Raw genomic sequence first — 16,419 nt, 5'->3', positions numbered from 1 at the left:
GGAGTCCCAGCGGGCTTAAACTGCCTGGGTTCAGATGCTGTCTCCAATGCTGACTAGCTGTGTGGCTTCAGGCAAGTGACTTAACCTCTCTGTGCTTCTGCATTCTCAACTATAGCAAGGGGATAATCGTCCCTATTTCATAGGGTTTCTGTGTATGTCAAACAAGATGATACCCATAGAATGCTCAGAACAGCACTTAGCACAGGGTGGTACGCACTAACTATTAGCTTTTTTTTAATTACTATCATTCTGAGTCCCCAGTCACGAGCTGGCCTAGCCTACTAAAGGCTGATTTTCCTGGGACTCTTGCTCTGACTGTTGTCTGAGGACAACTGCCCTTCTGACCTGGGGCAAAAGAGAGCAGGGACACGTGTGTGAACATGTGTGCAAATACATGCCGGTTAGTGTATTGCAGGGAGCTGGTCATGAATGTGAGGGAATGAGAGTGAATGCGAAAAGAGGTACATGATCGTAGGTCTCCGTGTGTATGCGTACAAGTAAAAGTGAAAGTAGAGTTTGTGTGTGAACGTGTGAGCCAGCTCTGTGTGTGTGTGTGTGTAAGGGTGGGAGTGTGAATACATAGCTTCTATGAATGTGCTTCGTAGAAGACATTTGTGTACATCAGTGTGTAAAGAGGACGAAGGGAGAGGGGTGTGAATATGTTGTGAGATTGTGTGTTACGATGTGTGTGTGAGGGTTGCTGTGAAGGTCCACAGCCCCCAGCCCCAGCCCCACCCCAGGCACACGTCTGCTGGAGAGGGTGCTCCATCAGAGACAAAAATCCCCCCTACTGAAGGGTCAGTGCCCCTGACTTGATGGGGAACAGACTTGTTTTTCTCTCTTCAAGGCTCTCAAGTTTCCTAAAGAAAAGCTGCTGGCTCAACAGAGCCCAGCCTTAAACCCGCCCCACTGATCGAAACTCAGGAAGGAAACTAGCCCCAGCCATCCGCACACTGCACCCCACCCCCCTCCCCCGAGAATGCTCCAGTGGGACCCACACCTTGCCCCCCACCTCCTACTGGCTGCTCAGGCCCACACCCTCTGCCCGTTCCCCTAGCCTCTCCAAGGGCAGGGCACCCGGGGAGGCTCCCAGCCACTGAGAAGAACACTTAAGCCCCAGTGCTGGCTTTCAGAGCACTGTGCTTACCTGCCCAGGCAGGCCCTACCAGGGGCAGCTGGCGAATCCTTGCAGAGGGGAACTGGGGCTGATGGGGAGGGAGACAGATTCAGAGCCCACAACCAACCCCAGGGACACCCAGCTTTTGGAAGCAGGGGTTGAACATCAAGAGGGGTCTTTCCCTACTTTGAGGGGTTCCAGAGAAGACCTCTCTTCCAGGAAGTTGTCTCAATTGTTGATACTATTACATGTATCGAGAATCATTATCGCTTAATACACAACGACTACGTGCCAGGTGCTTTACATACTGTGCCCTTAATTAACCCCATTTTATAGATGGGGAAACCGAGATGCAGTCAAGTGAAATTACTTGTCCTAGGTCACACAACTAGGGGTGGCAGAGTCAGGATATGAACCAGGTCTGTCCGTCAAACCTGGACCCTTTCTCACATCTGTGCCTGCATCTGCCCATCTGTTCTCAGCCCGAATCAGCACCTCTGTTCCCCCTCTACTGGGTGGGGCGGGGATCTAAAGACAGAGACATGATCAGACCACACAGAACAACTCGGGGGCACTGTGGGCTGGGGCACTTGGCAGCCCCTTCCAGAGGAGGGGGTCATGGAGGGGCCCCAGGAAGCAAGCGGGAGAGACTGCTGAGTGGAGGGGATGAGGAGGGGGCCTCTGTGACACCTGGTTGCGGAGGCTGCATGTGGTTGCCTGAGGTGTGGCAGAGTGGGGAGTGGACGTGGTAGAATGAGGCCCGCCGGGACTGAGCCCCCAAAGTACCTGTTCCTCTGTGCCATCACTACCCCCAGGAGGCCTAGGCCAGGGGACTCAGATGCCAGGGAGCCCTAGTGCTCGGATGAGCACCTCCAAACTCTGGAATGTGCCAGAGCTTCATTCCTCAAGCCACCTCATTCCCAGCAACAGGGAGGAACACTCAAGGCCCCGGGGAAGAGAAACCCAGTGGGACTCCGGAGTGACCAGCCGAGGTGCCCAAGCAGCCAGCACAGAGAATGGGCACTTGGCTCAAGACCCAGGAGAGAAGAGATGAGCAGGGGCTGGGGATGGGGTAGGAGGTGGGAATGACAGCAGGACAGGGTAAAGGAAGGAGAGTGTCGGGCAGGGACTGGATTAAGGAGGGTAGGGAGCGGGGAGATTCTTTCCTGAGCCCAGGCTGCAGCAGAGTCCTTGGAGGAGAAGGCAGGGAAAACCTCCCCTGGCCCCAGTCCCAGTCCCCTCCCAGCTTCCCCAGGCCCAGCCAAGTGCCAGGTAAAGTTTGTGTCAAACCTCCTGAGGAAGCAGGGCTTCAGTACAGGGCTTCAGTTTTGGGGACTCTACTCCAGGAAAGTGACCAGTGTCACCCTCAACACCCCCCCTCCAGGCCTCCTGAAGGCCTTTTGCAAGAGGGAGGCACAGAAACTGCATCAAAGCCCCCTTTAAAAGTTCCTGGGAAAGCCTGGCCCCCCACCAGGGCGATGGGCGAGTGCTCCAGCAAGGGGGACTGAAGTCAGACCGCTGACACCAGTGAGGAAAGGACAAAGTACACGAGCAGGGGGCCTTGGTCAAGGACACCCAGGTCCGGCAGGGCGAGGCCGCCCCGCAGAGGCAGGGGAAGGCTCCAGGTGACTTTTTCAGAGTCCTCCCCATGCTCAACCCCCAGGAGTCCTTTTGTGCCAAACTGCAGACCAGAGCCCCCACTCTCAGGGACTTCTCAGGAGGACTCTGCTCTACAGAGGCTGGAGTGGAGGGTCTTGTTTCTGTTCAAGCCCATTTGCTACCTGGCCATTTTTTTCCCTCTAAGAGAAAAAGGGACTGGGAAACATTAATCCAACCCCGCGGGAGCCATGTGCAAATGAGGATAATGGTCCCAGCCAGTGGCTTATCGTGACAATTAAGTGAGGTTTCTAAAGGATTCAACACAGGCCTGGCACTGTTACTTGGAGGGAGGGAGCAGAACAGATGGGATCCTTATGACCATGGACGAAAACAAGCGACAAGGTCTCTGGGTGCCCCGAGGCTACGGAAGAGGGACTGGGTCAAAATGCCTTCAGCTCTGGCCAGGGCGGACTAGCTGGGCTCATTTGCATGTCATTTGCATGTGCCATCTGGCCACCGACGTTTGTCACTCCTGTCGCTTCAGAGCTTCTGGGCCCCACGTTGTCTCTGTCCCTCCCTCGTGGTCTATCCTAGACTCCTGAGGGCTGGAGGACCCCGGACGGAGAACAGAGTCCGAGCTGGGGGCCTGGGATCCGAGATGGGACCAGGCTTCTGCAGAGGGCCCCTACCGCAGCCGCCATACGGGAAGGCTGGCTTAGGGCGACCCCTGCAGGGCATTCCCAGAACGGAGGAGGAGGAACAAGCCAGCCTGCTCCTCCCCGCTCCACGTGGGGCGCGGCCGCCCAGCCCCTTTGCCTGTGACTTGCAGCGCTGGTCCCGGGCACCACGGAGCGTGGGGGTAGACCCCCCCCCCCGCCACCGCGCACCCATCCTGACAGAATCTAGAAAGTCACATCCCGTCCCGCCTCCAGATTAGCCAAGACCTAGGGGTCCACGGGGGTTGCAGCAAGCACCAAAGCGGGAATTTGGGAGCTCTGGGCTGTCAGCAGCACTCCAGCAACTCTCCTCCAGATACCGCTGGATCTGAACCAGGGACCCCCTGGTGTGTGATGACACGCTCAACCTGCAGCCCAAGATGGAAGGGAGCCTGGTTTTACTTTTGGAAGAATTTAGGAAACAGAGAATTGTGAAGAAATGGGAAGAAACTCTCACAGCCTGTACTGAAGGTGGACCCACCAAGGGGCCTCACCTCACAGGGCTGCAGCTACCTGGACTGAGGCCAGGACAAGGGAGGATCTCCCCTGAGTGGGGCTATTTGGGGGCCCCTGGGAGAAACCTAGGTCCCTGCCCATCCACATCAGTTCTGCCCACCCAGTTCAGCCAGGAGAACAACAGGGGAAATGCAGCGACTGCAACATTTGACTGGGGGGGAAAAAATGTCAAAAATGTTCTGAGCCTGCAGTTTGCTTGTTGACAGCCACGTAAGCTCCCAATCCCTGCTCTCCCCATGGGGCTCCCTCGGTTGGCCCCAGCGCCCCTGCCTTGGCTGGGCGTGTGAATGGGAGCAGAGGAGAGGGCAGGGCAGAAGGGTGTGTGTGTGAACAAGTGAAGTCATTCTCTCTGGGTGGCTCCTTTTAATTAGCACCTGAAAAACTCCCAGCCAGCAAAATTGGGTCTTGCCAACTGGGAGCCCCACCCTTCTGGCTCATCCAGGCCCCAGGAGGGGCAAAAGGGGGCAGGAAATCTGAGAGCAGGGGTCTCCTGAAGGCCGGGGCATTTGGGAAGCCTTCCCAGTCCTCTAAGGACCCACTGGCAGGACACGGCCACACTCAAGGGCCGGCTAGCCTCTGGGAAGCCTGGACTGAGTTGTTCAGAAACAGGCAAGTGGAGTTTGGCAAGGCATTGGTGAAATCATCCCCTCACCCCCAGCTCCCCCAGGGATCCAGCCCCTGAAGGTGACCAGCGTTCCAGCCCTGGAAGTTACATTATAGGACATTACATCCAGGTCCAGGCCTGGGCAAGACATTCTGGTCTCCCTCTGGCCATTTTGCAACATTTAAAGCAGAGTCACCTGGTCAAACCCCAGAATCCATTCCCCATGGTGGGAAGCAGAAGTTTACTCCATGAAGGGGACAGAGCAAGCCTCATCCATCTTCCCTCAGGACCTCCAGCCCCACGTCCAGAGGCCACCCTCTGACTTGTCCGTGTCTCTCCTCTCCCTCAAAACCCTCCTTCTGGCCACGGCCTGCTAACCTATCTGAGTCTGTGAGACCCTTCCAGTCTGGTGTGTTCAGGTCCCACGTGTGGCATGCGTCTCTCTGTTCCCTGGATCTGACACCCTCCTCCCCTATCAGGCTGGAGTCCCTAAGGACAGGGCCTGAGTCGCCTCCTTGCTCAAGTGTCCAACCCCAGCTCCTAGGATCAGACAACACACTGGAGGGATGCAAACCTGTGAAAATGGACATGGGGGCTGGAGGGGTGGGGAAGCTGGCACTGAGACCCGGGCTTCTCTGCATGAGGAGACAGGAGCACCAGGTTTGATCCAACTGCCACTTCTACAGAATCACTGTGGCCTCAGACATGGGATCCTCCATCTCAGGTCTTGATTCAGTAACCTTGGGGGTCCCTTCCAGCTTTGGCAGCCTAAGGTGCTAAAAGTATTCCCCTATGTTAATGGGGGGAGGGGACTCGAGGGCAACGGGAATCTGCTAAGTAGAAGACCAGCCGGCTGTGGCCATGGCTTCTCAGAAAAGGACTCTCCCTCCCAGAGCGCGGAGCTAGTTCCTTCTTGCTTCCCCAAAGACTAGAGAACCATTTCAAATATTCCCAGCTCCAGGGAGGGCTGAGGGTCTGGCAAGAGCTGGGAATGAAAAGCACAAGACGAAGTAGAGGGCAGCCCAGTTGTGTCAGATGAGTGAGTTCCCGATGCTACCAACATGGTGCCTGTAGCTGGTACTATATTATACATGTAAAATTTAAGAGGGTAGATCTCATATTAAGCATTCTCACCACAATAAAAATAAAATAAAAAGTAGAGAGAAGCTGCCTGAAAACTGTCCAGAGCCCAGGAGGATCTAAGCCCAGAGGGTTACCCCCAGCTCCAGGTGGTCCCCTTCTGGTTGCTTCCAGGGCTACCAGCCAAATCCTCACACCCACTGCCCTCCAGGATCCACCAGGCCAGAGAAGTGGTGTGGACAGGGCGGTCCTGCCGACCTCCTAACCCTCCCCAGAAAGCCAGGCCATCACGACCCCCCAAACACACGGAGCACAAATCCTTGAGGCTCAGGCTGTTGGGAGAGGGTGGGGCCCAATTTCAGGTAACAGTGGAGAAAGGATGGGGTGACTGCTCTCGGGGGACAGGGAGAGGCGTGTTGGAAGAATGAAAGCGTCCTCTCCCTGGGGCTGAGTGGGAGCCTGAGCAGAGTGGGCACCGCCCGACGCGGAGGCCTCCGCCCCCCACCCAGCTGGGCTGGCTGTTCCCATCACACCCTGGGCAGTAAAACTTGCTTTTACAGTTGTTGCGGGGGTTGCTGTTTTTCTGGGGGGTGCTGTTTGTGTCTGTGTTTCTATATGCAAACACACCTGGTCCTTGCATACGTACTGATGTCTGAAGATTGGTGTGTGTATGTGTATGTGTATCAGTGTGGGTCCAAGAGTGTGTTTGTGTGGGTATATTTATTCTTCTGGGTCTAGATCATTGTCGCTACTGTTTATTGAGTGATTACAATGTCCCAGGCACTTTCCAGGGTTTTTTTTTTTTTTTCCTTTAATCCTCACAACAACCCTGAAAGGAAAGGATTCTAGCTATTTCCATTTTACAGATAAACAGTTGGAGAGATTCGATGATAGACTCAAAGTCAGGAAAGTGCTAAGGGACAGAGCTGGGATGCTTGCCTTTCTGAAAATTGCTGATAATGTCTCTGTGTGTTCCACATATATGAGAATTTGTGCGTAAGATCCACAGGTCTGTCTCTATGTGTCTGTGTGTCTGTATAACCCCTACCTGCTCAGGTAAGTCTGCATATGTATGTGTAGGTCTGTATCACGGCCCAGGCCCTCGCCAGGCCAGTCTCAGTAGCTGGGGGTCACCAGAGTCTTAGGAACAATGACCCTCCCAAGAATAGTGACTGTATTTTCTGAAGCAGAAATCCCAGCTTGTGGTGCAGCTGACTCTGGGCAGAGAAATTTTGCCATCAAGACCGTGCAGGAAAAAACAGTGTGAGGCCAGCCCAGTCCCTGAGCCTGAGAAGCAAGGCAGGTTGTCTCCTTTGAGGAGGGGACAATCTGGGAAGAGCTCGGAGGGCAGCAAGGAGACAATCCCCCAACCCCGTCACTGTCACTCCTGCCCCTAACCAGCAGGTGGGAGTCCCGGAGAGAGGGGCTCTCTTCCCTGGGAGCCCCGTGCTCCGTCCCCTGCAGCCTCCCACCCCAGGCAGGGACCACGGGCTCTCTCTGGCCGGGCGCCAGGTCGGCGGGCAAGGGGGCCCTGGGAACTGAGGAGCCCGCGGCCCGCGGCGGGGGCGGGGGCGGGGCCAGAGCGCTAGGCCGGGTGGCGGCCGCTGATTGGCTGGGCCCTCGCGCTCCCACGGCCGCCGGGGGCCCAGGGCGGCTCCGGCTGGGCCGCTGGGTGACTCACCCTCCGCCCCACCCCTGGAGCTGGAGCGGCGCCCGGCCGCTCCCGCCCAGCACCCGCGGGCTGAGCCGGGACAGCCTGACTCAGCAGGAGGGACTGGGCCTGCCGGCCGCCCTCTTCGCGTCCTCCCCAGGGGCGAGGGGGTGGGGCACGTGTGTCCATCCTCCTGGGAGAATCGGGAATGGGAACCTGGTGCCTGTTCTTCTGGGGGATCTGAGTGTCTGTCCTTGGGTGGTCGGGACTTCTGTCCCTCTGAAATTGGAGGCTGTGTGCCTGTCCTTCGGACGGTGTCTCTTTTTTCCTCTCCTGGATCTTTGTGAGTCCCCCACAGATGGACTGTAGTCTTTCGGAGTCTGCATGTTGGCTTTTTTGGGGTGTCACTCCACGACCACCATTTCGAGATCATCTCGTACCCCACCCCCACCCCCTCCACACACACCCTGGACATCATCTCTGTGCCTCTGTCTGAGAGGGTGAAAGGCCTGGGCCTCTCTTAGTGCAAGGTCGGAACGGACCTGTCAGGGGCTACATCTGGAGAATTCTCCAGCTCAGGCTTTGCCCACGTCCACACTGCAGAGCCCCCGAAGGTCAGAGACCAGATGCTACCCTGAGATCCGGCTCCAGGTGCCCCCTCCAACTCCTATGGCCCGTTTCTGCAAAATCTCACAGTGATCTTGAAGTGTTCTCGAAGTGATCTTGATGTGTTCTCAGAGTGATTCCTTAAACAGTAAAGGACCCATATTTGTCCAGAGACTACTACGTGCCAAGCCCTATGCCAGGGGTGTTATGTTCACCTATGGATCCTTATAGCAACTCCAAAAATAAACAGGAGAAACTGAGGCAGAGACTGTGTCCAAGGTCATGCAGGTGTAGTGTATGAGAGTCTAAATTTGAACCCAGTTCAGCCTGGCTCTAAACATGTGCCACTGGCTGTGGCTGCCCCCTGAGCCCCTAGCTGATGTGGCCTCTCCCTGGCTCCATTATACTAACGCACACTGTGGGGAACCCGCCAGCTCCACAGGAGGCCCAGTTCTCAACCTCTCAGCCCAGGGTTTCTGGTCCCCAGGGAGGATCCCTGAGGGTGGTGAGAAGAGGTGGGGTTGGGAGCAGAAAGAAGCTGAGTGTCAGCACATGCGGGCTTTGGAGGAGGCAGCAGGGTGTATGCACCAGGGCCCCAGCAGGGAGAAGGCTGGGGAGGCGCAACCTTAGCCCGACACACACACATGCACGGGGATCGTGGGACCCCTACACATGAAGGCACGTACCCAGTGGCTTGTAGGTACAGACACACACACAGCAGTGTGTCACACTTAGCCGTGCCCATTTCACATGCTGCACACATGGTCTTTAGGATTGCCACAAACACAAACTCACTGTAAGGAATCAATGGAATAGTTACACACAGAGTTGCAGTGGTTTGTGGGTCATGTCTCACACACACACACACACACACACACACACACACACTATGAAAACCATCAGAAGGGACGTGATGGAGGAGTGGGAAGAGCATGTGAATTTGCTGCAGGAACAGAGTGGTCCCAGGGCCTGGCCAAGCCCCAAACCAGGAAGCCCAGACCCATCTCCCTCTGCTCTCTGGGCCCAAGACCTGAATTCACATACACACATACAGACCTGCACACACACACACGCACCTTGCAGAAGGCCTGCCCTGGCTCACATAGGTGTCTGTCACAAACATGACAGAAACCATGTAGGGTTCCCATAAGGGTGCACACACGGCCGGCACGCAGGCACGCAGGCACTCAGCCCTCTCATACACACATCCAGGCAAGACTCTCACGCAAACATCCCTGGGTACCAGTCACGCACACCCGGGACTACCCGAGGCCCCATGGATACGTGCATCCGACAAGAGAGAAATACAAGCGCATAAGCAGATCAATTGCACAGGTCATAACAGGCGTAATCGTGCACAGACACACGTCCCCTGTCACAAAAGGGATACCCCGACCTGCCCCTCAACCTTCCATCTTGGTAAAACAAGGCCCAGGCTTGCCCCCTCAACTCCATCCCCTCCCTCGCCCCAGACAGACCGTGCCCGGCCTGCCCTGGCCTGCTTGGGCGGTGCCCCGCCCGCTCCCAGCGCCAGCTGCCAGCTCAGCACAGGGCAGAGTGCCCCAGACTGATGGCTGCCGCTCTGGCTTGTCACCGGCCCCACCCCCTCCTCCCAGTCCTGCCTGCCACCTCAGCATCTGGGCCCCAGCCTGGGCTCTACCCAGCCCATTTCTGCAGGCGGTGGGCAGGGTGAATGGTCCGCAGAGCTGGGAGCCAGGAGGAGGGGGCCCACTGGCAAGACCCTAGGGGGAAGGGACAGCTCATCCGCAGCTTCCCCCCACCACCCCCCTGTTTCCTTCTCCTTCTCCAGAGTGACCTGCCCGCACCAGTACAGGGAACCTCCTGATGGCAGCGAGCAAAGACACTCAGAGCAAAACTCTCCCCACACGCTCCCTCACCCGCAGACATCTGTGCGCGCACAAACGGGCTCCCAAGCACGGACACACCAGCACTTCTCACAGTCCCACGACACACAACCCTGCGCGCACAACCACGCAGTGATCCACTCCCAGCCTGTCACATTCAGCGTCCCAGCACCACCAGACACACAAAACCCCTGCCACACACACAGCGTTGTGTGCAATCTCCGTAAGATATGCAGTCGGAAGCAGGGTTCCTGTGCATGTCCGGTCACACAGCCCTGCACAGCGTCACTAGGCATTTCTGACTGTCCCCGATACACTCGTGCCAGCTCCGCTCTGGGAGCGCTGGTTTTAGGGGGCGTATCTTTGCACGTCCCCCGCCTTGTGTTTGCAGTTCTAAGACATTGGGGTGGGCTTCATTTTAGCCCTGTTCTGTCCCTCTTCTGGAGCTACGACAAGCCTGGCTGGGGGCGATGTCACCCCGGCAGCCATGCTCTCCCACAGTCTGGCCCCTTGGGCGTGGGGAGAAATACACAAATTGGCCGTCAGCTGATTTGAGCCCAGGACTGCGGGATGCTGCTGCTCCTGAGGTGGATGAGGGGGTGGGTGGACAGGCCCTGGGCCAGCCAAGGAGGGGTCTGTGCCCGGGCCGGGCAGACCGGGTGCTGGGGGTGGCGGGCAGGGAAAACGGAGGCGTCGGGGAGGGGGCCTGGGTTTGAAAAGCAGCAAATCTCATAGAGCAGCCCAGACCCTGGAGGGGAGACAGGCTGAGGTCTGAAGCCCCCAGACGCCCTCTTCCCACACCCCCCCCCTTGGCCTCCCTCTCCCAGCTTCAGAGTCAAGCCACAGGCCTTTATTTTTTCTTCAATTGAAGTATAGTTGATTTACAATGTAGTATTAATTTCTCTTTTTTTTAATTTTTATTCATTTTTAAATGGAGGGACTGGGGATTGAACCTAGGACCTTATGCACGCCAAGCACACACTCTACCACTAAGCTGTCCCCTCCCCCATGTTGTATTAACTTCTGATGTACAGCAAGCTCAGTGACCCATTTGTACATGTGTAGATATTCCTTTTCATGTTCTTTTTCATTATAGGACGTTACAAGGTATTGAATATAGTTCCCTGTGCTGTACAGTAGGACCTTGCTGTTTACAGCAACAGGCTTTTTAAAAGCTCCCACTGTGGGCTGTGTGGGGGTTGGGGGGCTCCCCCTGCTCCTTCTTGATCTGCATGCTGGTAGCATGATGTGTTCAGTTTGTGAAAACTCATCAAGCTGCATACTTTTGACATGAGTACTTCTCTGTATGTGTTATCTGTACTTCAATGAATGTATTTTTTAAAACATAGATCCCCCACTGCGTACAGAGCTGTCTTTCCAGCTTGATGTAAACAGTCTGTCTGTTCCTGTCTGTGCCTGTCTGTGCCTGCGCACATACAATCTCCCACGTGAATTAGTTCTTGTCTCTGATGCCTGCAGTCTCTGTATGTGCGCTACCGCACACACGCACACACATGCACACACACACGTGCGCACGCACACGTGCACAAGGCTGGCTCCCCGCCTGTCTTCTCTCTGTGATAGTGAGGCTGCAACTGGAGGGGAGGGAGTGGGGATGTGTTCAGGCCTTCCTTTCAGTTAAACAACATATACTTATGATCACCTGCTCTGTGCCAGACACAGAGATACAGGATGCACTCCAGGCAGACTCGGGGACCCTCACCAAGCTTGCCGTCTGCTGGGGGTACTATAACGCAGAGAAAAGAGCCATAGCGTACAGGGGAGCCAGGGACCCAGCCTCAGAAGGGCCAGGAAGACTTACAGATGGGCCAGATGGGAGATGTGCATTGCTGGCAGGGGAGAGCACACACACAGACAGGGACATATGAAGGTGTGTGGCTTCCTCCAGATACCTGCAAGGAGCTGAGCTGTGGGGTTGGAGGGGGCGTAGGGGGAGTGGGTTGGGGCTGCAGAGGTGATCTTCAGCCAGGGCAGGCAGGGCCTTGAGTGCCAAGCTCAGGGGCTTGGGTGACTCCAAGGAAGGGATTTGGGCTGGGGTGTGACACAATCAGAACCAACCCAAAGGAGCCCCAAGGAGGAAGGAGCACTGACTGGGAGCAAAGATCCTGGCTCTGCCTGGACACACAGTGACTTCCCTCTCTGAGCCTCCACAACAGGGCACCAGGCCTCTGTGCTGCTGAACTAGGTGCCAGCTGAGTTCTGATGGGGCAGGGTGTCCCCTCCTCCAGAGCCAGGAATCCCACCCACCCCCAACACCTGCTGTGCTGCTCTTCCAGGATCCTGCCGATCCCACCCCACCCCACCCCAGCTCCACCTGCCAGCTGCCCTCGACAGCACAGCCCTCCCATCCTGACCTCAGCCAGCCCTGCTGTTGCAGCCTGGAGCCTGCCACCTGCTGGAAAGGTGGGAGCCAGCAACTGGCACCTGGCAGTGTGCTAGGGGAGCCCCTGCTGCCTCTTGCCTGGAACTCCGTGCAGAGGAGCAGAAGACACACACCTTCAGGAACAGGGCTGCCCCGCTACAGTCCCGGTGCCCTCAGCCCCAACTCCCCCACCACTGCAGCCACACCACAGCCACCGCAACCATGGCCCCTGGGTTGCCAGGTGTGTAGGGCATAGGTGGATGGGGACTAACATCCACTCCCAGCTCCACCGACCTAGCCATTCCCTGGCCCAGGGCTGCATCCCCCAGGAGGATGGGAGCTCCCTCCGATTTGCAGGAAAGCACCCTGTGGACTTCTGGTGGCCTGCAACCCGCCTCAGGTACCCCGGGAACAGGGAGGATGCTCTAAGGAGCCTGCAGAGCTGCTTCTCCCTGCTCCCCTGCTGCCCTCCAGTGGACACTTCATGTACCTCGTTTGCTCAACTCCAACCTCCTTCCTTCTGAGCGTAGCTTAGTCTGAATGCCCATCCTTCAGAGGTCCAGCTGCAGGGAAAAATGAAAATCTAGGGTTCTCTGTGTCCTTTGAGCCCCCATCACTAATACCAATGGTGCATTGAGGTGGGATCTGGTGGTGATTTTACAGCGCCTTTCATCTATTTCCTCTCAGTCCCTTCTGTGGTGGTGCAGGGTGGTGCTGTGGGAACCAAGTTAAGCTTTGTCTCTCTGACCTCAGTCTCCCTACTTTGAACCAGAGCCCAAGGATATGTATTCTGTGGCTTGTGTGGTCTTGGCCAGGCCAGTGTTTTTTCCTAAATATCTGAATTAACTGCCAACATTTTTAAATCAGGTGATCTCCGGTAAAAATCCAGATTTCCCATTTCTTTTGCAAAGATGAAAATTCTGGACATTGCTGCATGTCTACAGCTGGCAGGGGCTGAGTAAAGAGGCCGCCCCAGCCTGGGTCCAATATCTGGGGAGCCAGGACAGGGAGTAAAGGGAAGCCCACAATCCCCTTCTCTTCTCACCCAGCTGCATTTGGAATATCACCCCACATTTGAAGAGCCCTCATGCACTGGCCTGTGGACACCCCAACAGCTCTTCCCTGGGCCATCTGTACCAGCCCAATAGAAATATAATGTGAGCTACAAATGCCAGCCACTAATGGAATGTTAAGTTTTCCAGCAACCACATTCATAAAGTAAAAAGAAGTAGGTGGAGGAGGGAGGGTATAGCTCAGTGGTAGAGTGCATGCTTAGCATCCACAATGTCCTGGGTTCAATCCCCAATACTTCCATTTAAAAGTAATTAATTAATTAATTAATTAATTAATTAATTAATTAAAAATAATAATAAATTAATTACTAATCTATTACCTCCCCTCAAAAAAACAAGCAAAACTCAAACAAACAAAAATAAATAGGTGGAATTCATTTTAATAGTACATATATTTGATCCAATAAATCCAAAATGTTATTTCAACATTTAATCAATATTTCAAATTATTAATATTTTATATTCATTTTTTTCTCATACTGCCTTCAAGATGTGTCTTTTAACCTTATACCCAATTCAGCCTAGTCACATGTCAAGTCCTCCATGGCCACATGTGGCTGGGGGCTGCCTGATGGAATGGAGAAGCTCTACACACCCCCCAAGCCCAAACCAGCCACCCCTCCACCACAGTCAGAACCAGAGGCTTGCAGGAGGTGGAGCCCAGGGAAGATCCCAGCAGTTCCTGGAAGTGAGCCCAGGGCCATCTGGACAGGAGGACACAGCTCTGTCTGGGAGGGCACCTCCTTGGCCCCTTGGGCTCCTCACCAGGGGTCAAAAGGCACAGCCAGAAGGTAACAGAGCAGGACCTGCTAAAACAAGAGTCCCAGGGCAGGGGTGCCTCTGGCCCGAGGATTATCAGTAATTCTATTTGGTCATAATCCTCACCATTCCCTTTTACTGTCCCAACAATGAAACAGAGTGTCACATGCCTTTTTTATAATTGACACATCTTATTGTAGTGTAAAAGAAAATTAAACCACCCCGGGCCTATCTTAGATCTACAGTGAAAAAATAAAAGGCCAGCAGGCTTCAAAAACAGGACAGGGAAAGCACAATTCTCTGTGCGCAGGAAGAATATTCCAGCATTTTTCATGTGCAAACAGCATATATCTATCCAGCTTCTTATCCCAAACCCACCTTTTTTTTTTACCTTAGCGGCCTGGCCCTTGTGGTCATTTGAATTTGGACCTCCTAAATCAAAAACAAAATCTACGTCCTCTGTTCCAATAAGCCCGCAAAATAGACCAGTAGCTGGAAGGTAAGGGAGTGTCTGGGGAAATATCCAGAAACCAGGAGCAGGCTACAGTGAAGGCGTTTGGCTGCACCCCCAAAATCGCCCTCCAGGTGGCGCCTGAAGCCTGAGTAAAGTGACCCAGGGGCAGCAGCGTGCCGTCGAACTACCTCTGTTTCCTCCAACCCAAACCCACCGCGCGCCCACCGATATGGTACGCTCCTTTAATTCTGCAACTTTCCTTGAGGTTAAAAGGGTCTGGGCAGGTAAAATAATCCGGGAATAAAACATCTTCAGTCACGTATCCCAATCAGGAGAGGCCAGATTCGTCTCCCTAAAGCACTGCCTCCATCGATTCACTTCCTTGCACCCCACCAAAAAAAAATCTCCAGTGACACCAGAAATCAAGTACGAAATTCTGATATCTTGTACAGATTTCTGAAATCAAGTACAAATTTCTCAGCTCTTCATTCCGGGCCTTCATGTTTCACCATGATGTCCAGAAGCTAAAATAGCAGGGCTAGAAGATCTAGGGCTAGCAACCCTAGAGTCCAGCCCTCTTTGTTCAAGAAGAGGGAACAGAGAGGGGAGGGCTTTCCCAAACATCCCAGAGCAAGTCAAGGGCGGGATGCAGGCGTGGGTTGGAAGCCAGTTTGCTTATCCCAGTCCGTGCTCTCTGTGCTTGGCCTCCAGTCTCCTCTGGCAACTACACCCCTGAGACAGGCTGAATTAGCTCAGCTGAGAGTAACAGAAAAACCCAAAATAACAGTGGCTCAATCCAGACAGAAGCTTATTTCTGTCTCAATTTTCCAGTCATGTGGAAATAATCTGTCCAAGGCTAGTATGGCATTTCACGGTGCTGTGGACCCAGGTCCCAAATCTTTGCTCTGAGGAGGATGGCTTCCACTCCCCAGGTCACCTCATGGTCCAGTATAGCTGCTGAACTGCAGCCATTACATATGCATTCTTGCCAGCGGGAAAGTGGGCTGATAGCAGCTCACGCTCTCTCCCTTTAAGGACGCTTCTCAGAAGTTGCATCCTCCACCTTCTATCCCTTGGTCACATGGCCACAATTACTCCAAAGAAGGCAGAAAAATGTAGTATTTTTTTCTGGGTAGCCAGGTGCCCAACTCAAAAGTGGAGTGCTAACTACTGAGGGAAAGAAGGGGAACAGGGATCGGAGGACCACCAGAAGTCAACGCACTAAATCACCGCTGAGTCCACAGTGTACCGCAGCTCCTTACTCTGCCATGTATCAAGTGTCTAGACCTTCTTCCAGTGTCTGGCTCACCCCAGATGACCAATGAATGCTTGCATGCCCGAACACACCAAGTTGGCTTTTCTGAGATGTATGTTGTTTTTCCAGGTAAGCCGGAAGTAGTTGAAAGTCAAGGACTCTGTCTTAGGCATCTTGTATTCACATCTGCCATCCTCCTCCCCACCGTCTGGACACCGGGCACCGGCTGCTGGGCATATTTAGGCCAAGCCCAGCCCTAACTCTGCTCTTTCCACTCCTTTCCTGTCCCTTACAGAGGGGTGCCTAGGGTGACGTGGGCTAAGTCCTTTTGGCAGGGAGACGCTTTGAAAGAACAATACATCTGCTGTTCCTAGACTGAGCAAACCATTCTCTTCCCCAAAAGGAAGGCGTTTAAAAGGATTAAAATGGCAGAAAATAAATTTAAAAACAGCTGACCGTCAATTTGGAAATGGTTGATTCATTCTTTTATTGAATAAATTATTTCTTGATCACCTTCCATGTGCCTGATGCTCTGCTAGGTACTGAAGAGTCAGTTGAGAGGCAGGCAGACGTGAAGTAGTCCCTGACCCCAAGGAGCTTAGTCCATCGGGTAAGGCTGGTGCTGGTAAAATACCACCACAGATGGACAAATGACTACAACCTGCAAGGAGAAAATACAGGATGCTTTGAAAACTTATTCTAGAAATACCGTACCTGGCCTGTGGAGTCCAGAAGCTTTCC

This window comes from Camelus bactrianus, chromosome 12 (assembly GCF_048773025.1).
Source record: "Camelus bactrianus isolate YW-2024 breed Bactrian camel chromosome 12, ASM4877302v1, whole genome shotgun sequence".
In the NCBI taxonomy this organism is placed as follows: Eukaryota; Metazoa; Chordata; class Mammalia; order Artiodactyla; family Camelidae; genus Camelus; species Camelus bactrianus.
The sequence above is the reverse complement of the archived record's forward strand: the minus strand, read 5'-3'. Positions refer to the sequence as shown.